The 25,075-nt window shown below is 33.8% G+C and overlaps 2 protein-coding genes across 3 annotated transcripts in view; one reads left to right on the forward strand and one right to left on the reverse strand.

Moving 5' to 3' along the window:
• Positions 1–5,965, forward strand: part of LOC128248326 (histone-lysine N-methyltransferase SETMAR-like) — a 50,467-nt gene extending 44,502 nt beyond the window's left edge. The window contains exon 2 of one of the 2 annotated variants that reach the window (XR_008264563.2): positions 5,872–5,965. The gene's annotated coding sequence lies outside the window, so the exon portion shown is untranslated. Of the gene's footprint in view, positions 1–4,298; positions 4,384–5,871 lie in introns of those variants that run through there. The other variant, XR_008264566.2, reaches the window with a different exon arrangement.
• LOC106881422 (nucleoporin NUP188) overlaps positions 1–25,075 on the reverse strand; it is a 475,282-nt gene that overhangs the window by 262,472 nt on the left and 187,735 nt on the right. The window lies entirely within an intron of this gene.

Here is a 25,075-nt window from a genome sequence, read left to right on the forward strand (position 1 = left end):
GTGACTTAAGGTTGAATTATCATTCACAGCTTACAAAATCTAGTGTGACTCAGGGTTTGGTACTCTACCTTTGGCATATCAATAACCATCTTGCTGTTACTTCAGACAGCACACACCCCTACATAGATAATATTATGGAGAGGGAGCGCTAAGTAATGATAAGTAAAATTGTAATGTTATTATCAGTCTGAATATGTTTGATGCATATTTGAACTGGGGAACAAGCTACTCACTGCATTTTGTGATGGAGAATATATCTCACTTGTTGACAAATGGTGTGTATACAGCTAGATCAGCTTGCAGCACCACCTATCCAGACTGTGAGATGCTAGCATTTCGGATTAGTTACCTCCTCTTTAGTCACAGATACTAGGCAGATGACACTACAAGCTGGTTGAAGAGATTTATTTTTCAAGTAAGGGAAGTAATATCATTACCACTGAGCCACTAGTGTATGTACAATTATCATTGCAATTTTAAGTAACAAAGATTTATTTTCCAATAATGTCATTATATTGAGCTGATATCAGTATTGAGCTGACCAAGTGATTTTATCGGCAAGCATTATTATATAGTGTCTTTTTGATTTCTCCACTTTGGTTTTATTTATCAATTAGAGAAATTCCACTCTGTAGTAGTTTATGTTCTTCAATGTTATGCCATTCCAGACATAGGTATTTCTCCTTTCTGATCTTTGGGAGTCAATCAAATTCTCCTTAAAATTATTTCTACAAATGTGTGGAATTTATAGATGCAGCTTTATATTGCACTCACAAATGGGTGAGTTTAACTTTGTACAATTCTGCAAAGTGAGATATTACTTTTATACAGATCTAGTGTTATGTGTGTTGTACATTATCTTCTTTTTCTCAGACAAAATCTTGCAGTAAAATAGACACAATGGAGTGTAGTTTTTCAGTGACATGTTTCATCTATACAAACTGATTCATTGGTGCAAACCATTTTTGCCCAATGCTGTAGGCATTTGACAACTCAATATCCAAGACAATATTAATCCTGAAATGCAGTGCCTGCTAATTTCATTTACTTATTTATTTTAATTCTTTTTATAAAGACATTGACCAACATCAGTTCAAATTAAGCAGCAATCACATTAACCTCATCAGCAACTCAATGGATAAGGATATTACCCCATTTACTAAGGAGTCTTGGGTTGGCAGAAGCCTTGTGAATGGATTTGATAGATGGAAACAGAAAGAAGCCTACTGAAAATGAGTGCCACCATCATACCAGTGGTGTAATTCATTTCCAATATTCTTGTGAAGTGTGAAGCCTTGTAGAAATAATATCTTGCTTGGAAACAAGGAAGGGTACCTAGATGTAGATAATCTAATGCAACAAATTACATCTGATCCAATGCAAGAATGTTAAAATAATGATGATGATGAAAGCTATACTTTGTCAGAGGAATATCAATGGTTTATATACTTCTTAAGATATATTTTAGTAAAGTTGTTTAACGACTCACATGAAACATAAAAGATAATGATTGAAAGCATTAATGCTTCGGTGGCAAAAAAATATACTGTAGCACTTTCTATCCCTCTGGCAGTAAAACAGTGGGAAATTATTGTGACATTAGCCTAAAATATTAAAATGTTTTCCTTCTTCTTTTGAGAGATTTCAATACTTTAATTATCAGAATCAGCAGTTACAGGAGACCACAAGTTATTTTCCCTCATCTATATTGTTGATATAACTATATTAGATAAGGACTTATATTTTTTCAAGTCATTGAAGCTTCAAATTAAAACATTACATTAAAATCCTAGAAGCTTGATTAAAAATTGGTAGCCAGATACCAACAAAACATTCTCTTATGTATTAATATATCAATAATACTTTAATGTTTACATTAGAAATTTACTACAAGTTCACAGATTGAATTCCTTAGTTTAATGATTTATATAGAAAAGTGAAGTAATTTAACTTAATTTATTTCTTTTTCAATATCCTGAATTACTGTCTGTAGTTATACAAATAATGAGAATATTATTTTCAGAACAGTTCATTAGTAATATTAATTAGTAAAACCACTGGAATGGTTTCAAATTTTATAAATGTACTTTTATGTTTTGCTGAAGCAAAAGTAGCTTGAAGCAATGATCTGAAAGAAATGGAACATGAACTTCTACTTTTTCACTGGAATGGTTGCATCGTTCATATATATTGAAAACCATATTTTTCCACAAATGACAGCATTTGGAGTTTAATAAATCTCATTTATGGGAACATACAGTTTTTCCAAGATATTACTAAGTAAACACTGAATGGTAATATATTTTTTGCATCAGTTGGTTGTCTTTATATTTGATTGTTATTTTATGTTTTTAATGTACAGGGTGTTCAAAAGATCCCTCCACAGTGTGAAGAGACTTTTTGAACACCCTGTAATATGTGCTAATATACTGTTTGACATTAAGTGTGCTAAGTGTTATGTGGCATTCATACATTAAATATATCATGACTTGAAAAACGATATGTCTAAGAAAGTTATAAGGCTTTTGTAAAGCTTTGGGGAATATGTGTACAAGAAAATGTTAATTTAATAAAAATGAATAAGGGCTTTAAATGTAACACAAACTCATATCCTGTAATTCCATCTTACTTCCTGTGATTTTTCAATTATAGGAATTGAATTAAAGGACTTAAAATATTATAGGAAATTAATTTATAAGTTTGTAATTTTCATTTCCTCTTTATTCAATATTCAAATCTTTTTTGTTGACCAAACTAAACTTTTATTGACTCAACCAAAGTTTCCATAAAAGTCATTCATAACCATCATAACTCACCAGTTTAATATGGAGAGTGAAATGTAGGGGACCAAACTGCTGAACACTCAACTGAATATGATGTGTGCATGTAATGCTAATAGTGAGAAATTCAGATGCTCTGGATGTAACCTATAAAAGGTGTGGTGGCCACCCCAGACATTCCAAACTTCTGTTTACTTAGGAATCATGTTGTAAATTCTGATGATGTACAGTGTTTTACTTGTGTGGAGTGGAAGTTAGAATTAAATTGCAATTCAGCCTGGCCCTATAAGACTGAAATATCTGATGGAGGCAGAGGTTGCAGAAGAAATGGTTAAGGTAAGCTATCATGGTGCATGAGTCTTTTCTCTCATCAATATGGTAGGTTAAATCATATAGCATTTCTCTTTCTAGTATCTTTATGCTGACTGTCTTTTGTTAATGAGAATTTCTTTTCTGATATTGGCTGTTTTAATAGCTTGGTGTGGCCCTCTGTGGCTCACTTAAAGTTGGTTTCATTGGATGACAATATTTTTATCCTCTCGCTATAAGTTATAAATACATCTTTAACAAAGTTCAGTGGATGGCTACCTTGATCAGCTGCTGCCTTGAAAAGATCTCAAGTGCTACTTAGATATCTGGAATGGAACTGCTGTTACATATACAAACATTCTAGAGCACACAAATTCTTGAAGTTTAGCTGGTTGACTAGTAGAGATTCATTCACCAACACACAACAATGACTAGCCCATGTACAATGAACAACAACCACATTATCCTAAAAAGTCATGAGTTACACTATTCCTCTTTCTCCTAAATAATAACATTTTATTTGTGCACAATGGCTTTGCCCATTGGAAAAATTAAACTCAGTACTCTAAGTCAATCAATTAATGTTGCCCTTGCTTATGGCAGTGAATTATATCCTACATTACCTACTCTAGAGTTAAATAGAAACAATCAAGTAAAATGAGAAATAGGAAAAATATCTTAGCAATAATACCACCTAACACTTCATATGTGAACACTGAACATTTGTAAAAAATTACTGAAATTTTACTAATGTATAGTAGAAGAAACAAGTACAAATAATTTAATACATATCTGACACCATTTAAAAAATATTTTTTTATATATACCACTGAAATTTAAAGTGAATTCACACTAAAGTTTTAGGTGTACTTATTCAGTTCTTGAAATTAAATATTTTAGTAACAACAAAATAAAGTTTAATTCTACAAATACTTCAAGCAACAGTAAGAATCTAAAGAATGTCAACATTACAATGTAAATAGAATTTAAATGTAAATAGGTTAGATGTGAATAGAGTCCAGTGATTGTTTAACTAACTATAAGAACTAGTTGGTTGCAGTATAATTCTTATATTTGTTACTTAGTTCAAGGTGATGAGAAGTACAAGAAGCTAAGGGCCAAACACAAATGAATATATATCAAAACGTCAGCTCTACTGGAACATAAAAAAGGATCAGTTTTCCTTAATTCCTTCTTTTTTTTTTTCAGAATCTGAAACCTGTATATTATAAACTGTTAAGAACAAGAAAAAAACTACAGTGCTTAAAACTCAAGTACAATGCAGGACAGCTACATATAAGAGCTTTCAGTAAAAATATGTATTTAATTTGACCAACTGGTCACATACATGTTTGAATTGATGGTCCTACCTATGGGAAGAAGTTTGTAAAAGAGAATACCCTTCCAATTCCACAAAATTAAAAGTATGTCCTACTTTGGAGTCTGTTTGTCATGGTTCCCTGCACTTCCCCATTAACATTTGAGCTTCACACTGTTATAGACAATTCATTTTTTTATCTCCTGTCACCATTATCTTTAAAAAAGGATTGCAATGAATCACAGAGAAATCTGTTGGGTGAGGTTAGCCTCATTCAATTGATGTGGGGACCAAAAATCAAGCCTGCTGACACATCCAAGTTGATGCAGATGGTTTCCAACACTCAGTTTGGATATTTGGAGAATATCTGCAAGCATTCTGGTTGTATAATGGGGGTTGGAACTGCTGTTAATCTCAGTTATCTGGCTAGAGCAAGGTACATTTTGAACCGAAAAATTTCATGATCCAAATCTTGATTGGGTACATGTGTTCTATAACAATATCCTACTTAGTGCCTATCTTCCTGCAGGTTTCTGCTGCTTGTTTGCCTTTTCAAAATAAAAAAAAAATAGGAAGTGTTGATAATGTTCATTTTGGTTATCCATTTTCAGGAGATGTCCCATGCACAATACTGTCTCAATGCACATTCAAGTTGAACTACATTGAACTGCCAAGTATCTAACATGTGTGCATGTGCAAGAGACAGACTACTTATTAGAATACTTGAAGTTTAGTGTCAATCAAAACAAGATATTTTGGCCAGCCCAATATATATATATATATATATATATATATATATATATATATATATATATATAGGAAAATGAAAAATAATAATAAGGCAGAATGCTAAACTGAAAGTATATTTTAATATAGATTTCTAACCGGCTTTAATTGCATGGCAAATTTTCAAGAAGAGGGAGAATGAAAATGTTTTTTACAAAAAAGTAAAAATTGAAAAAAAAATATATAAAAAAATAAATATACCAATACATTATATTGTCTTTGAGCTTTTAAAGTTCAATGGTAATCCATGTAGATAATAGTTGGAAAAATAAGGATGCATGAAAATTGAGAGTTGTTAGGTTTAAAAAAGTAGCTAAAGGTTTATGTGTTAAGCAGGAAGTGTGGTGTCAAAGCAGGAAGTGTGGTGTCAAAGCAGGAAGTGTGATGTCAAAGCAGGAAGTGTGTGTAAGGGGAGACAAATCTCTTTAGTTGGAGTTATGAACTCTTTGTCAACAAGAAGTTTATGTCTGTTCCTAGAGAAATAAGGTTACTGAGGGGTTTGTGTGTTAAGAAATGGTTGGAATTTCTCTATGAAAAGATTCTCCTTGTTGATTCTTTCTTGTGTGGAGATTCTGTCTTTACATTGATAGAAAGGGAATATAAGGAATTTTCTAATATTGATTCAATACACCAATATATAATGTCATTCAGTATTCCTCTATTACTCTTACTTTTCAGGAGCATTATCAAATAACCAACACCATTTTAATAAATCTACAATAATGAAAGCAAAAGCTGCCTACAAACTCTAAACAGACTTTGGCACCAAATGTATAAATTGAAAATGTCAAAAGTCAACCAGAAAGAGTGAATTTTGAAGACATCATAATTCAGATTATGGCTCCTAGAACATGAAATTAGGAATATATGTAAGTGAGAAATACTTGGCATTGATAGCTAAGAGAACAGTTTTCACTATTATATCAAAGTTGAAGAGATATTAAAATATAGCTAATTTCAATTGAAATGTTCAGATATATGTTTTGGTTTATAATTTATTTTCAGAAATGTCACACCTTTTTTCAAACCAACTGCACCACTTAGCAATGTAGAGTTAAGAGGGCAGGTCTTAATGTAAGAACATATAGTGTATGGGATTGCTGCAATTTCATTTTAAACTGTTAAAATGAGAACTAGTATTGTATTGACTATTGCAGTAAAAGAGTGTATAGAATATGTGAGAGAAAGAGAGGAGAGTAGAAGAGAAAGAGATGAGGTGGAAGAAATATTACACTGTGTTAGTGACATTAGTGTCAATATTAATGGACTTAGAAAGTAGAGGTATTACCAGTTGCAGTTACTGGAGAGGAATTTACTGATCATTAAATAAACAACTTCTGTGCTGAACTTTGATTCAAACTAGTTTAATCTCTTTGATTTGAAATTATGCAATTCATTTATCAGAATCATTAATTTTTCTACACTGGGCAGAGAATGAATTGGTTTGTATAGTTGTCTGCTTCTATCAGCTTCTATTGCACCCTCCCACAGTTGACTGAATACAATGCCCAGGTTGGCAAAGTTATCATTCATTCATTCAAATGACCTGGCACAAACATATAAAAACAGAAAAGTGACACACACAATGATTATAAGAAATATATATAATACTATAAAATTTATTTATTAAATGAATTCTAAGAACCAGATCTGTGTATTAAAATGAAAATAATACATGTGCCCTTACTGAAAATGGTAGGATGTAATCTGAAAAAGATTTGGCTGTTACTTCTAGCAGGTTAAGTGACCATGTAAAAGTTCTTAAGTTGATTCTAAGGGAAATAAGTGAGAGAGTTAGGTGGAATTTGGGATATGCAAACTTCCAATGTTGCTTTGAATAAGCTATGAAGTGTTTTGATCGGTACATTAAAAAATGAGTTGTGGTTATATGTTACCACAACACCCAGAACTGCTCAGATTTACTCAAATGCAGTAGTAAATGCAATGTTGAAATGATTTCAGAAAGTTTATGGAATGAAAATTTTAAAAATAAACTGAACCTCATAATGTTATCATAACGGCTCAAAATTCACTGACTATTTACTCTTGTTTATACTAAGTCAAGTGTTCAATATAATAGTCACAGTGACTAATCGCTATGAGAAACAAACAAAAGAGAAATGACAAAGTGGACAAAATTAGAAGGCTTTTGCCATAAGCAGTTGCAACCGAGACATGTTTTCCTCATGTGAGACTAAGAATTTTTATTTCCCATTAACTTTGGTAGGTCCTCAATTTTATATTAAGTACCCCTCAATGTAGTTGAGTGATCCTTGTCTTCCAACAGTCTGGAGAAATCTTCAAAATATAACATGAAAATATCATAACTTTCTAAATTCCTGAGACAGGGTTTTTGGTTTTGAGAAAAAGGGCAGTGCCCTACGGGGTTGATGCAGCTGATATTCAGCGGATACAGAGAGAAGGAAAGAATTCCAGACTTGTTTCTGCAGTTTTAATTCAGTGTTTTCAGAGTGAGACACAAATGGCATGAGGAGTGGTATGTGAATCTGTGGTACATAATCTTGCAAACTGAGAGGCCCAAAAGAACATGTATTTTGTACAGACTCAGTATCTCATTAGAGTTGAAGTCATTTTTGGTGTTAAAGAGAAGGCCTAGCATTTGGAATGCAGTTTTGGTAATGTTATAGATATGTAATCACCATGGAAGCTAATTAGACATTATAAGGTCTATCATTTGAATTAGCCTTCATAATCTCTGTGAGGTTTGTGAAGGTTGTAGTTGCCAGTTGTTCATAAGCTGAAAAGGGGTAGTATTGTGTTTGAGAATAATGTGTATTGACTGTATTTTACTGCTGTTGAAAAAGATCAAATTCCCATGTTTATAGGGATGTTTTCAAAGATTTTATTCATGGAAGTAGTATATAGTCAATGTGGAGATCTAATGTGAGTGAAGGTGCTGCTTGCTTATTAAAAGGTATCAGAGCACGTAGAGAAGTAGCATCTGCAAAGGAGAGTGGCCTGCCAGAAGAAATAGCAAAGCAGGTAATTAGTACAGAGACAGAAAAATGTTGGTAGTATAACTAAATCTTGGAGTATCCAAAAGCTTAATGTCAATGAATTGTAACAGAACCTGATACAATAAGTTTCTGTTCACAATTATGCCTGTTTAATTTATTTTATTTTTCATTGAATTCACTTAAATGATTTTCTACAAATTTACAATGTTTCCACAAGGTTGTAATATTTGTATCATTTGTGTTTAATTACCAGTAAATACACTTATGTACGTTCTATCTTTGTATTCAGGATATAAGCATTTTACAACAAATTTTACCCTAATCTTTATGCTTAATCACTTTAACAATGTAACTTGTACACAACCTTCATTATCCATCTTATAACAATAAAAAATATTTGTTTACAATGAAGTGTAGCAACTCTTTTGGGATCACAGAGACATAATTATATCTATTATAATAATGAGCTTGTTTGTAAGTTTGTTCAAAATCATGCAATGAGGGAGTAGTAGAGTTAAGTAAGAGTAAAACAAAAGACAAGACAAAATGGTAATAACAATTAAGAGAGGGAGTGGTATCAAACAGTGCTTCTCGCTCTCTCTCTCTCTCTCAACAAAAACCTTTTCATGTTATTGATGAACGCTGCCTTTCTCTCTTTCTCTCTCTATCTATCTACAGAGGCACACATACATACACTCTCTTTCTCTCTCAACAACAACATTTTCATGCAAATATATGATAAGTAAATAAGTAGTAATTTTTAAGTCGTAGACTTAAAATATTGTCTTTTAAAAGAAAGCTTGATAATATTGTCTGTTTAAAGAAAGCTAAATATAAAAGGAAGGTAAATTATAAATATTTACAAATACTTGCCAATACTGGGATATTTGTAAATATTTTTGAATGAAGAATTTTGCTAAGGCAGTGAAGCTTGTCTTCAAGATCTTTGTCTGTTTCAAGCAGTAAAGAGAGTGAAAAAAAGAGAGACAGAGACAGGCAAAGATAGAGAACATGTAGATGTTGCTGGAAAAAAAATAAGTCTCTGTGTGTATGCCATTAATGTAATCCTGTGTAATTTTGGACTTTGTATAGTTATGTACTCACACACACACACACACACAAATACACTGATTTGTTTTGAAGTTTGAGTTCCGTGTATATTCATCCACCTGCTATGGAGAATGGGGGCTAATGCAGAATTGTAATTCTCCTTGAAAAATATTTTTGGATTCCTATGTTTTAGATGTTGGAGATTACGAATATGCAAAGGAAAAAATTTTTTTTTAAATTTCACCACCCCCAAATTTAAAATTTTGATTTTGTTTACTAATACACCATTTTATGAGAAACAAACATTAATGTTTAATAATTAATGTTATAAAGTTTAATAAGGGGCTCAAATTTCACCCCCTCCCCCAATTTTAAGTTTTGAACCTTTTCATCCATTTATTTATTTGTCAGTCTATCTATTTATCCCTATCCATTTATTCATAAAACATATTTGCCAACTAAATGTGGCGGTCCTACAGAAGACGGTGTTACTATTGTTTTCAGCCCCAGGAAGACATTCATATCTATCTAAATTTTTTTTTTTTTGCATATTCGTAATCTCTGACATCTAAAATATATTCAACATCTAAAACGTAGAAGTGCATAATTATTTTTTTTTTCAAAACAATGCATTTTTCCAGGAGAGGTGCAATTCTGCATTAGCCTTGGAGAATGAATCAGACAGAAGGTGATGCTTAGCCAGAGAGAGACAAAGGCGAAGAACAGCCAGTCTCACTCAAGAAGAACTGGATGCAAGAAGATTAAGCAATACATTAAGGTTATTAAATCGCTCACAAGAAGTGAGACACGAGAGATGAGCACAAGAAGACAGGCTCGAAGACGTCAAAATGAAAAGAAGCACAAAAGAAAGATATCCAAAGAGAGAGAGAGCAGAGCAAAAGCATCAAGATGAAACAGAAGAGCAAGCAGCAGCGAGGAGAGAATATCTAAGAATGAGAGCATCGCAAAGGCAACAAGATGAAACAGTACAAAGGAGAGAAATCTAAAGAGAAAGAACATTGAGGAGAAGAATGGAAGAATAATGGTTAATACTGAAACGGACCATCCAAATCAAGGTGAACTCATTGTTGGTAGGGTTTTCACTAGAAACATGGTGTTGAAGCAATTACTGAGATAAAGGTCGTAATGTTTTTATTTTAATCTTATTTTCTGTATCATTTTCAGGCTATCATTTCAGGTACAGGTACACTAGTATTTAATAATATAAATGTAATTTTTGTAATATGTAACCCCTGAAAACAGGCATCTTATTTGTTTTCAGTATTTTCTTTTCTTTCTGTTATAAATTTCGTGCTTCACTGCAAAATCTAATGAGCAATCTTTGAGTTTAGGACATCACATTTGTTTTTGTCTCATGCATATGCATCTATTATACATTGAAAACTACTCAATGCATAATATGGACATAGGACTATTACCATCTTTTTTAGAGATACCTCATTACAGCTATTTCAACAACAATTGATAAAACTACTTAGTTAAAACATGTAATGTAGTATCTCTAATAAAGGCTATATTTGTGTGTGTATGTGTGTGTGTGACAGAGAGAATTTGTGTGCATGTGCATGTTTGTATAAAACATAAACAGCAATGCAGATTTTTCAAATTAATTGTTGGCACACAACAAACAAAATAATACAAAATGCTGAATGACAAAAGTAAAAGTGATATCTTAAACTCAAGAAATGCCAAGTTGTGTCTATTTCTATTTTCTCAAAATTTCTTACAAATTATAAAAATTCCAGAAACTTGTTAACTTCCTGGGTATTTTTAAAACAAATTAACAAACATAATTGAATTCTCCTATAATGTGCAGATGACTTGCCCCTAACAACTGGCTGTCTTGCCATCTTTGATCTGTTTTCCCACTCACGCCATAATAGAAAGTGTAGGGACAGGTAACAAAAGAAGAACATAGAATGCTAGAAAATGAGTTGGGGGCAAACACAGGAACCCTGAATATTGAGACTATAGTGTAGGGAAATTGGTTAAGCCTTTCTAGGAGATGATATGATTTTTTGCAAAAGTTGTTTTTTAACCAATAAATGCATATTAAGATATTCTATTCCGATAGTGATCATGGCTTAAATATTTTTGATAAGTCTGGTCAGTCAGAGCTGACCTGGAACTAAGCAACAACTTAATGGTGAAGGCATCTCCTTTAAGAGAATAGCATTAAGAAATATACTCAGTTTAGACCAAAGAGGATGCTTTTCCAATTCTCAGGAAGGAATGTTGTAGAAATAATATCTAAATGAAAGTATTCCATCTAGGAAATCAGTCATCTATAATAATAAATGCCAAAACGAATTTCTGTTTCAATGTGTTACACTTTGACCCCCTCTCTCACTATTCAATAACACTTCAACTATTCCTCATGTTGGGGTGAGAGTAATAATGAGCTGTAGTTGTGATAAAGCTGGAGGCAATGGTGATGATGGTGGTGGTAGCTGTGGCAGTCAGGGATGACAGTGATAGTAAGTGATGTGAAAGAAGTGGTGATGGTCGTGGAGGAGAAGGCAGTGAAGTCAAAGGTACTGATGATGGTGGTGTCAGAAGTCTGAATGGTATGTATACGGCAGTTGTGATGGTGATGGTTGAAAACAATCGAGAGAGAGAGAGAGAAAGAGAGAGAGGCTAGATAGAAAAAAAATTGTACTGACCCTTGAATGGAAAGACAGAAAATGTTGTTTATGATGCAGCTTTGCAATAAGTCCCAAGCTGACAGATTATATCACTGTTTTGGTGAAAATTGTTCATTGCTTGAAAAATATTGGTCAAGTTTAATAAAATTTGATATGTACTCAATGCATGAAGTGTCATTGTTGGGCAGGAGTTAGCTTAAAACTGATGTGTGGTTAGTCATGATAATTTCTTGACACAGAAGGAAGCTTGAGAAACAGAGGTTATCAATAGAAATGAGACTAGGTGACAAAAAAAAAAAAGGAAAAAATGGGTAAGGCCTAATGACACACTGGTTTGAACGAGGAAAAGACATTGTGAGAGTATTTTATGTGGTAAGGTGTCAAGCGTGAGCATTGCTGAAAAGCTGTGAAGCAAACTCACAAGATATAAATAATGATCAATAATTTTATCAAGAGATTTGAAAGAAATGAGCTAAACTAATTGACAAATCTCACTATTTATCAAAACCTAGTGGCCCCATCCACTTTTTTTTTCAACATTATCATTTAGCATATTTTTAATACAATTACACTGGACTTAGAATTCACAACCATCTGTCTATCTAATTTGCAAGAGAAAATGAAATACTACTGGTTTGTGTAGTTGCCTAATTGATAAGTGATTAGGCAACAAGCTGATTTTCTGAAATTAGTGTTGCAAATTGTCAGTTCATTAACAACGAGGAACTCCATGAGCTTTGTTCCCTCTTCATTCTTTGAAATCCAAAGACATAACCTGCCCCTCATGCACACCATGGAATTCATCAGGGTGTTGCCGCCCAGCATATCCATTGAATGTTACCCCACATATCGTCAGATTGTTAGTTTGTTTGTAAAAAGCTCTTATTAGTCAACCTTCTTTAACTCATAGTGTACTAAAGAACCATAGACATCTGACCAATTTATATTCAATTTCAATACAATTTGTCAAGAAAATTGATTCTCAAAAGAAAATAACAATGAAAATAAGAACAACAATATAAAATAAATAAAGTTTTAACTTATTGTAAACTGTGATAAATGCTGTGCTTGTCACAGCTTTCAAATAATCCACTTCACACAGGTTTCAGAAAGAGAAGACTAAATGATAATAGTTGGAAATAATATCTATATCTGCAAGTTACTGTCCCTTTAACACATTAAATCCACTGGTATACATATTTGTAAGGATTAATACAACACAGCATAGTAATGTGGGAACATAGGAATATATATTAAAATAAGTTTTCAAAAACTGTAATAATATATGAAAAGACAGTAAGAGAAAGATTTCTATAGAATATTAATACAACTATTTCTCCATAATACTCACACACTATGATATATAATACAATATAAAATTATTCCTCAAAGCTTTTGCTTATATATGTATAACGTAAGCAAACTATTCAACATCATTTTTACAGTAAATATAAGGCACTATGTATAGATTTCATACTGGATATAGATATTGAATCCATATAGCAAATTCACATAACCTACTAAACAACTAGCAAAAAGTAAAATATATATTAACCTTTTAACATTCAGATTACTGTCAAATGTAATGGCTATTTACTCACATTTTTAAAATTAACCCTTTCGATACCAACTCGGCTAAAACCACCTCTGGCTCTGTAGTACAAACATCTTGTTTTCAAAAGTTCTGAATTAGAATCTTCTGCCAAACTTTAGTCATGTTCCTAACACTAGCTTAATGATAACTAATTTTTTTTCACTAAATTCTTTGTTATATTTAAAATTAATTCAAAGAAACACAGTGTCTCGGTAGAAATATGGTAACAAAAGGGTTAATCATGTGTTATCTTGCAGCTTAGAGATAAATAACTAAAAAAGATAACCTCATTTCTTGCTATGTTTTCTATACCATGCATCATCCACATACAACTCCTACATCAAATAAGTGTATTGATTCCATAAAAGGGACCTCAAGAATGCACTCCTGTGGGAGTTAAGATAACCACGTCTCTTTTAACGGCAAAAAATCTCAAGCATTATTCATATTTAGATTAACAGCATTTAAACTGACCATATCTGGCCAAAATATTTCTACTTGTTTTATGTTCAAATTGACCAGATCTAGCCTCTTACACTTCCCTGACAATGTTCTTCTACAAATGAGCAATCACATCACTGAAATCTTGAAGCTATGAGGTAATGCATGATTAATTGAAAACAATGTTAATAAATAAGCATTACTTTTGACACAGTAATCTGAATACTAAAGGGTTAAATACGTGTGACATTCATCTAAAGCTCTTGAGCCTGATTATCACTGAAAATCTCAACTAGCAAAAGTACATCCTTAGCATAGCTAAGACCACATCCGAAAAACTAGCTTTTTTCTTCAGAATCAGATGTTTCAGCCCACAATAGCTGCTAACACTTGACAAAGCTTAAGTGAAATTGACAATAGTGTACTGTATCCACATCTGGGACAGTGCTACTATTAAGCACCCAAACATCCTAGACTACACCAGGAGAAGAGCCATTCAATCATTAACAGATATACTCCAGCCTCTGGTCCAAAGGCATACTGCCTTCCCTTTCTGCTCTTAGGAGCTAGCTATTCTCACACCTCCAGCACTCAGGCTCCTGCTGTCTCAGTCATCTCTCCATCTCTCATTACTCTTACTGCATCCAACTTTCCCAGCTCCACACTAGTAACTATGTTCATTTCTTCCTGCCCATTTCTTTCATCCCAGAACATTAGCCCTTTGGAATCTCCTCCATGTCTTTCCTGCAACAGTTTAAATGGAACATATTAAAGGCATCAATCTCACTTTCATGGAAAGCCTGCAAGAGACATAGGCACTGTCTCTTATTCCAGATTCAGCAAGTAAAATGAATTAATGAATAAATAAATAAAAACTAAAGTAATGAGTAAAATTTAACTTCTAATGAAAGTCCACGAAAAAGGTATATACAGTGTATATACAATGGTTCTTTTAATTTATACCTATTTGGTAATATTTACAGGTTGCATATCCACAACCTCAGACTTCAAGAAACCTTAGTGAATGATTGACTTTCTACAGTATATGATCTTTGGTGTAGATTTCAAATTGTATTACCAGAAACTATAGAAATTTTCAGTAAATTATAATTAAATGCCATTCCTATGCTAGAATGATACAGGTGATGTGAATTAGGTATTTACTACTTAGCTGAATAGACAAATATGATTTTGCCACGACATAGGTTGTAGATATGGTTCTTGTAATGAAGAAAGATACCAATGGATCAGATAATTTTTGAACTTAAGGAGCCATTAGCTAGTTCCAGGATATAAATTTGATCAGAGCATAAAAAGAAACAGTGTTTATACATTACTTAAAGACTACTCAAATCTTCCACAAAAGGTTTTCCTGTAGAAATTCAGGAATTAATAATTCCATTACATGTCTTTGTAAAACAAATACATGAAAATCGGTTACGTCAGATATAAGTGGATTTAATTGACAGTGACTACAACATCATATAATATTAAATGAGTGGAATAGCTATGCTTTTGTAGTTTGGTACATACTGACCCATGATAGTGTTAGGAGTAAAGATAAAAATATTTCATTTGTTAGAAATACCACCAACATATTTTGTTTATTTTCATTCATTGAACTGCCACTATGAAAGGTTGCTCAGTAAAGAGAATGAATGGGAGAAAGAGAGTCTGCTGAATGTCGACCCAACAGAGGGACCAGCTATCCGAGTTCACAGTACCATGGTAGATAAAGCAATTAAGAGTATGAAGACAGGGAAAGCCCCCGGCCCATCAGGAATCACTGCAGAGATGCTCAAAATATCTGGCAGTGTTGGCTATAGCCTAGTCACCCATATTGTTAACAAGGTGACTGATACCAATGACTGGTGTAGCAGCACCATAGTCAACTGCTACAAGGGTAAAAGTGAGGCTTTAGATATGAATAATTACAGAGGCATCAAGTTGTTGGATCAGGTAATGAAAGTCATGGAGAGGGTCATAGCCCAACTAATTAGGGAGCGAGTCAGCTTAGATGAGATGCAGTTTGGGTTCGTGCCAGGGAAAAGCACCACTGATTCTATATTTCTGGTAAGACAGCTGCAGGAGAAATACCTAGCCAAAGATAAACCTCTGTACCTGGCTTTCGTTGACATGGAGAAAGCCTTTGACAGGGTCCCCTGACCCCTTATCTGGTGGTCAATGAGGAAACTAGGGATAGAAGATTGGTTAGTGAGAGATGTGCGAGCCATGTACAGAGACGCTGTCAGTAAGGTGAAGGTTGGCAACGAGTACAATGAAGAATTCTGGGTAGAAGTAGGGGTCCACTAAGGTTCAGTCATCAGCCCCCTCCTATTCATCATAGTCCTCCAAGCAATAACAGAGGAATTCAAGACAGGATGCTCCTGGGAGCTCCTCTATGTTGATGACCTTGGACAAAACACAAACCTCTTCAGGTAGATGGCTCTGCTCGATCTGTAGAAAAGGCGTAGGTAGAAACTCTATAAGATGTACCCAGTGTAAGCTATGGACACATAAGAGGTACATAAATATCAAAGGAGGCTAACTAGGAAGTTAGTTTTTGCATGTGGCAGATGTTCAGGAGCAATAAACACTGAAAATGTGAAGAAAACAACTTCTGCCACATTCCAGGGAGAAAAACTAGAGGTAGTTGATAGCTTCCGTTAACTAGGTGACCAAGTTAGTAGTGGGGGAGGATGCGCTGAAAGTGTAGCTGCTAGAACAAGAATAGCCTGGGCAAAGTTCAGAGAGCTCTTACCTCTGCTGGTGACAAAGGGCCTCTCGCTCAGAGTAAAAGGCAGACTGTATGACGCATGTGTACGAACAGCCATGCTACATGGCAGTGAAACATGGGCCGTGACTGCTGAGGACATGCGTAAGCTTGCAAGGAATGATGCCAGTATGCTCCAATGGATGTGTAATGTCAGTGTGTATACTCAACAGAGTGTAAGTACTTAGAAAGATAAGTTGAACCTAAGAAGCATCAGTTGTGGTGTGCAAGAGAAACGATTGCGCTGGTATGGTCATGTGGTAAGAATGGATGAGGATAGCTGTGTGAAAAAGTGCCACACCTTAGCAGTTGAGGGAACCTGTGGAAGAGGTAGACCCAGGAAGACTTGGGATGAGGTGGTGAAGCATGACCTTCGAACATTAGGCCTCACCGAGGCAATGACTTGTGACCGAGACCTTTGGAAATATACTGTGCGTAAGAAGACCCGGCAAGCCAAGCGAAACCATAATCCGAGGCCTCTGCCAGGGGTGTAACCAGCCCACTTATGCATACCTTTCCTTCATTGGACACTAAACTCCGCTTTCGAAGACCTGTTGAGCCAAGTGAAATCAAAATCGAAACAAATTCGACGACTGGCACCCAGTCCTCAGTCATATCGTCCAACCCATGCTAGCATGGAAGGCGGACGTTAAATGATGATGATGCTGATGATGATGATGATGATGATGATGATGATGAAAAAATTATAGCTATGTTAATTTTTAAAATGTTTTTTTTATCTTCATGATCAGTGTTTAATAACAATAGCAATGTATGTAACCATTGGAGGCTGTTTTTAAGATAGTATTCATAAAGTAGAGATTGTCATTCCAAGTTTTGATGACACAAACATTAAAATATTGCAAAATACAATTCCAGTATATTGATTAAATGTCTTTTACACATTTCTATTGAAATGATTTCTTCTATTAGCATAAAGCTGCAAATAGCAGGACAGAAGTATAATAGAGTGACTTGAACTTAATACTTAGTTGGTAGTAATTTTATAAACTGTGGTTGAATGAAAGGAATTGAAGGGGTTGAGCTGACAATGTTGAGGGGCAGTAATCTTAAATAATGGTAGTCTTTTAATCTGATCAACTGTTTCTGCCAGTTCGTTGCCTACTTCTAATCCAAACAATGGTACATTGATCTGAAAAGCTAATAACTTGTCATTAAATGAGCATATTTTTTTTATTGACATCTAAGCCACACCAGAAACTTAATTCTAAATATGTCATTTACTATGTGAAATACAAGCTCTTCAAGTTTAGCAGTTTATAATAATTACATATCAGTCTGTGGTAGTTCAGGAAGAAAAATATATAAATGCATCTGAAACAAGAGTTGGAATCATTTGAAAGAAACATCACATTAAAGTAAGTCTAATATATTCAATTCACACACACACACACTAATGAAAATCTTTCTGCCTGCATGCATATACGTAATTGAATTCATGTGTGAGTGACGGGGAATGTAAATATATTGTATGCTAGTATATAAAATGACGTTAGATATAAAAGGGGAAAAGAAACAAGAATTTATTAATAAATTAAAGTTAAATTAGAACGTTGATAAGCATTAAGTGTTTCTTTTAGTGTTAATGTTCTACATGCTTTTTTACATGTCATCATGGGTGGAATGGTTTTGTTTGTGATAATTGCTTTTACAGTTAGGTATTTTTCTTATCATTAACTACTCAATGCCAAAGTTAGAGAGGAACCCACTTTGTTGAAGGCAAAGTGAGGTTGTGTATGTAGTGTAAAGTGGCAATATGCTGAAGGTATAATGCCAGCTTGGTTATTTTCTGAGCTATTTCACTTCATTTACTTTTTGCATTCACAATTTCAGACTATGCAATTGGAGATATTATGGGGTTCTATCAGGCTGATCTATATTTGATAAATCTGAAGACAAAGTCTTCAGTGGGTTATGGGACTGAGAATTATAATTACAAACTGTTTTAAGGAACATTACATGTTTAGTAAAGTTTGATCTGATAACAACGGCATAACAGTAGTTATGTGTTTTAAAAGAGTAGCCTGGGCCTATTAACACTATCTATCTTCTTACCAACAACATAGAAAAAAATCAGTTCTAACAAACAATACACATAACAAAATATATATATAAATATAATGCACACTCTTTCTTTCTTTCTCTCTCTCTCTCTCTCTCTCTCTCTCTCTCTCTCTCTCTCTCTCTCTCTCTCTCTCTTTCACATACACACAAATTAGAAAAATACTACACATTACATGCAGCACCTCTGCAACATTCATTTACATCAAATATGGAAGTCATAGTGATAAAGCAAAATGATATATAAATTGCATTAACAGTACTCACTAGTTCTATATTTGGTTAATGCAAAGAAACAACAAAACAAATCTATTATATCAGTCCTGCCAATAGTCCCAGTTGAAGGGGACATAGACAAGAATGACATTTTACATTAGTGTACAAAAGAAAACAAAAAGAGTACATTTCCTATATCATACACTGTAAATAAACCACAAACTATCTCCACACTTCTACATGTGCAAAATGAAGAACCTAGACATGCAAGGAGTACAGTTTGTTACTATATATGTTAACAATCTTTGTCACTACATATGACCTGGTGTGTCAAACATAAACCTTGAGGCAAGGCTTAATCCATCCCTGGCACAATTTTATATAAATAAAAGAACTGTTTATTTCAACCTATGAAAAAGAAGTTTATGAATCAATATACTAAAAGCTGTGACTGATTTCCTCTTCCCTTTGTCTACACTCAGAACCATGCTAATAGCTTAAGAGTGAAATTTAGGATTTCACAGTTTTCTGTGAATCGATTTTGACAAAACTTTTCCCAGCTGGTTTGCACACTCTGGCAACACCATTGCTATATTTTGATTATTCTGTGTAACGTCCTTTCTTTTTTTTATTTTAGTTTCTTCAGTTTTTGGGTGAACCACACTAATAGCTTTTGAATGAAATTAGACCATCTAGACATTTTTTTCGAGAAAATGAAGGGTAATGATACATATTAAGTATACATTGAGTATATATTTAACAGAAAACCATAATAATATTATAACATTTATTGACATAATGAATTATTTAGCCGCATGAGCGCCAAGGAAGAAATGATCCGATTGTGGGACCTCCAAGACTGTGACAACTAGGGATTTAAGGAATATGGCTGCAAGTTGCGTGAGAAACCGGGACAAACAAGAAAAAACGTTATCACCACCTCTGGACTTTCTCACATACCGAAAACCACCAGAAATCACATCCTTGGAACCATGGCTTCCGTGTGAGAACCCCTGAAACTGCTTCTTTACAGGAGTTTGAGGCTTCAATGTGCATGATGTTAAATATGAGTTGTGTTCTGTTCACTGACAACACCAGGGCGACCCTTGACGAATCTGACAGTTGGGAATAATGGTTGGGTCTATTTTGGAGATGAGCGTCACCAATGTTTATGATGTCAACAACAGGGTGGAGGAGTCATGTTGTGGGCTGATATTTTTGGGGACAGACTTGTTGGCCCAGTCAGGGTGCCTGAAGAGGTTAAAGTGACTGTAGCTGCCTACTGCAATCTCCTGAAGGAGGTCTTGGGATCTCAGGCTAGATGACATACTGCTGTCACTTCTACGGAATCTCATATTCATGCATGACAAAGCTCCCTCCCACTCTGCGAGGATCACCCAAAGATTCCTAGGGTCTTATGGCATACTAGGTGAAAGGTTGATGGTGTGGCTACTATCATCTCTGGATCTCAACCCTTTTGAAAATCTTTGGTCCATCATTAAACAAGATGTTTATGCTGATGGACACCAATTTATGTTGAAAGGTGTCTTATGGGTAACCATCAAAGCTGCAGCAGAGGCAGTCCAACCTGCTACTATTAAAAAGTTAACAGATACCATGACTAATAGGGTTTTTGAAGTTATCCGTCAAAATGATGCTCATTATGTCAATAAATGTTATAATATTATTATCGTTTTCTGTTAAATATATACTCAGTGTATGCTTAATATGTATCATTACCCTGGCCTATTTTCATTCAAAAGCTATTAGCATGGTTCACCCCAAAACTGAAGAAGCTGAAATAAAAAAAGAAAGGATGTCACACAGAATAATCAAAACATAACAATGGTGTTACCATAATGTGCAGACCAGCTGGGAAAAGTTTTGTCAAAATTGATTACAGAAAACTGAGAAATCCTAAATTTCACTCCTAAGCTATTAATGTGGTTCTGGATGTATATACAACAAGCCAAACAAAAGTCTTATACTTTTTCAAATTTACATACACATTCATCTGAATGGATTCTATTGGTATTAACAGTACTGTAAAGTTTTGTAACTGAAACAATGCAAATTTTCTATTTAGTACCAGGCCTCTCAATGTATGCATTTATTTTATATTTTTGTTCATACTCCTAGAACTCTATAGGACAGTATATATAGCAAATGGATGAATCTTTCCTACACATCACTGTATACAAACTTTCCTAACACTGCATTTTTCCCCCCTTTCTTTAGTGCTCATATTGCTGCTACAATGTATATTATTCATTCACCTACATTATGAAAAGAGATTTTGAGAATAATTGTCTCAAAGTGGTCTGCAAGATCTAGTTTATGTTTCAATCTAACCTGGAAAGCCAAATAAGTTTGACACTACTGATCTACAATATCATAGAGACAAATGATAATTTTCCAATAGCTGTGTTTGGATGTAGCCTGCCAATGATAGAAAAACAACCAAGATGTCTAGTCTATCAAATATTTTACGCTAGATGTGTTTTGTATGGTTCTCTACTTGGATCATAATTCCTCAAATTAACTACACCCATCAAAATCCCCTTACATAGTAGTTGGCAAATGTGTTTGCATTAAGAGAAGAAAAGCAAAATGAAACAAGTCAAAGGATTCACTGTGACAAGTATTACCTACTTGACCAAAAAGTTAACAAACAATCTAACAGGTATTTAATGTAGAACAGTATAAAATGTAACTGAAAAGATGACTAACCATTTTATTTGTATTCTGTTTTAAATGTCATGTCATAAAACAGTATTTAACCTGTCTATGTCTACTTCACTGAAAATAAACTGCCAAAATTTGGACAGTTTGGTGATAGGGTTTGAAAACTGCCAAGTTTGTCTCTTATTTAATAAACTTAAGAAAGCTAACATTAAACATGTTGTTAAAACAGGAAAGCTAACATTAAACATGTTGTTAAAACAGGAAATCTAAAATGACAACATTTAGGATGACATTACAGTAAATAACAGTTGAACTATAGAAGACTGTAACATGGAAAAATAATATAAATAATCTTAGTATAGTTAACTGTTACATGCTAGTGAGTATGGCTTAATAACATGTACCCTGCTTTCACTAGTTATTCTAAGTGCCTAAGTTGAGTTGCAAACGAACATGAACACCTACTTAGCCCCCTCACACTTGACACAGTGGAGCATTTATGGTGTCATAGATGGAGAGACAGATGTACCAGCATGTAGTTAATACTCGTTACAGTTGAATGGATAGGAGTAATGTGAAATGAAGTACCTTGCTCAAGGACACAACAAACCTCTTGGTTCAGAAACTGAATCTGCAATCTTATGAACATGAGTTAAACACTCCTAACCGCTAGATCAGGCACCTCTACAGAAGAGGAGAGCACTAGGTTAAAGGGTATGTAGTGTTGCTTACTAAGTTGAAATTACTTCAAGACTGGAATGATGCTTATACAGATAAGTTCATCTCATTAAAAAAAAACAAAAAAACAAATCAACAGTAGAATACTAAAACTAAATATGAAATAAGATAATTTAGCCTGACTGAAGAATTTCAAGTTCATGAAGATTGATAAACCCAAGTTTAGTTGGACACTAAGGGTAAATAAAATATAACTTCTAAGTGTACTTAGGTAGCTTACAAAGTAAGAATTTGTGGCATTCTGAAGTGAGACTAGTTTTAGATGTAATTTACCATTTACAAGTATGTGAGTAGGATAGTATCACAGCTAGGATTTCATCTAAGTTAATTTTGTATTCAAATCATTTAAAAATTATAATTGAAACAAGTTTAAATTAATTGGATAATATCAAATGGGTCATCAAAATTCACAAGATTAAGAAGGAATTTCCTAAACACACATATGAAACTTTCAAACAAAGTTGATCTCAAGCTACAACTACATTATATTAGAATGAACAGAATAGATATCAAATTACATTCAAAGAAAATATTTCCAATGAAAATATCACACAAAAAATACATGGATAAATAAAAAATATCATCTGAGCTAAACAGTTTACTAACCCTTGAGATATACTCTTTCATACAAGCATTAATAAAAACTAAATCAGTTTAGACATTCAGACTAAAATACTTTCCTTTTAGAAATTTAAAAAATTTAGGTAGGCCTGAAGACAAAAAATAATTGGTTGAGATTAAGAGTACAATGTTTCTATAAGTGAGTTAGCCTTTTCCCATGAAAATTAAAAAGGAAATCTGAGTAGTCAGCTTATGTAAAAGTCATTCAACAAACTTAGCATACAGTGTGTGCATGTGTATATGACTGTAGGAACCAGGTTACAAACCAATACCTGAAGATTTTGTGTAACTAGCCAAGAGACCAACTGTATGCGTTAGTGGATTGGTGAAAATGTAAATGGTATCTTCTGTATATAATTTTATTTAGATTTAGGGTGTCTTATAGGAATATTAAATTAACCCCAATACTTCAATGATACTTTATTTTGTCAACCTGGAGGGATGAAAATGTAAACTTGATCTCAGGAGGATTTGAACTCAGAATGTAAAGGGCCACAACTGAATATCATAAGGCATTATGACTGATTCTTTAACAATTTGACCAATCTAAAGCAGCTAATGCAACAGGTAGGTCATACTGAATATGGCAATAGACACCTTTAATCATATATAGAAGGGTCTTCCATGAAACTGATGAGGGAGGATTTGGTGATGTGGTAACAAGTTGAACTGCATTCTTTCAATTGTGTTGAAAATTGAAGTAGTGTGCAGTAGAATATGGAATTTTTCCTCTGACAGTGGGGAAAAAAAAATCTTGACCATTCCTCAGTTTTGATATTTTATCTAGAACTGCTCAAGTAATGTTCGGATTTATTTTATTCAGCTATTAATCTCCAAATATTTTTGTCAGGGCAGAGTGGCAATAATGGTGCAACAATTTGTAAATGAGTACTCTATGATCAGAATATACTTTTGTTGAGAGATAGCTATTTCTCTTCCAGAGAACATGGCTGAATATTGAGCATTATAGTACTTCACTTACTTTCAGCCATGCTGTTTGAAATATTTTTATTGTGGCTTGAAAACACGGAACAAAGCACGAACATTGATGTTAATGTTCATCATATTAAATAAATCAAGGCATTTTCATATACAGAGATATATACAAAGCATAAAGAAATATATATTTATACATACATGTTTATACACATACATGCATGCAAACATACACATACATAAATCAGAAACAGATTCATGGCAAATAGTAATTTACACTGGAACAATATCAGACAATACTTATTTACTGAAATTCCATGTCATCTCTAACAGAATTAAGATTTACATTGATATTTCAATTTCAATATGGAAAAGTAAATATTGCCATACCAGTTCCTCAGACTGAAATAAAAATGAAACAGCAAAAACTTATAGGTAACTGTTACTTTTTATGGTATAAAATAAATATATTAACTCTACACTTTGTACTGAATGCTACATCAAATAATGCTTAATCACTGCATAGCAAATATTCATACAGTGTGGCTGTATGTGTGTGTGTGTGTGTGTGCATGCATATATGTATATGATTCCATCCCTAACTAAAATTAGATGGTGGATTTGAAGTAAACAAGACAGCTTGCTGAGTGCCACGAACCAAATCTGTGGCTTTCAGACCTAGGGTAACATGGTGGTGGAACAATACCGTAGACAGGGCCATTAGAGCAAAGAAACAGGTCTGGAAGAGTGGGCTTAGAGAATGTATCAGATAGCCAAAAGGGAAGCTAGGAGACAGGTATACAAAGCCAAGCGAGTAGCAGAAAAGAAGTTTGCCAATGTTCAGTGATGTGAGGACCAAAGAACTGAAGTATTTCGGATTGCAAGACAGTGTGTGAGAGAAAACCGTGATGTCATAGGAAACAAATAAAAGGTGCAGCAATATCAAAGGAAGTTTAACCGGGAAGACAGTTTTTGTGTGTGGCAGATGCACAGGGGCAATAAACAGTGAAGATGTACAGAAAACAGATTCCATCGCATGCTAGGGGGAGAAACTAGAATTAGTTAATAGCTTCCGCTACCTAGGCAATAAAGTCTGTAGTGG

This window comes from Octopus bimaculoides, chromosome 1 (genome assembly GCF_046866305.1).
Source record: "Octopus bimaculoides isolate indiv1 chromosome 1, ASM4686630v1, whole genome shotgun sequence".
NCBI lineage: Eukaryota > Metazoa > Mollusca > Cephalopoda > Octopoda > Octopodidae > Octopus > Octopus bimaculoides.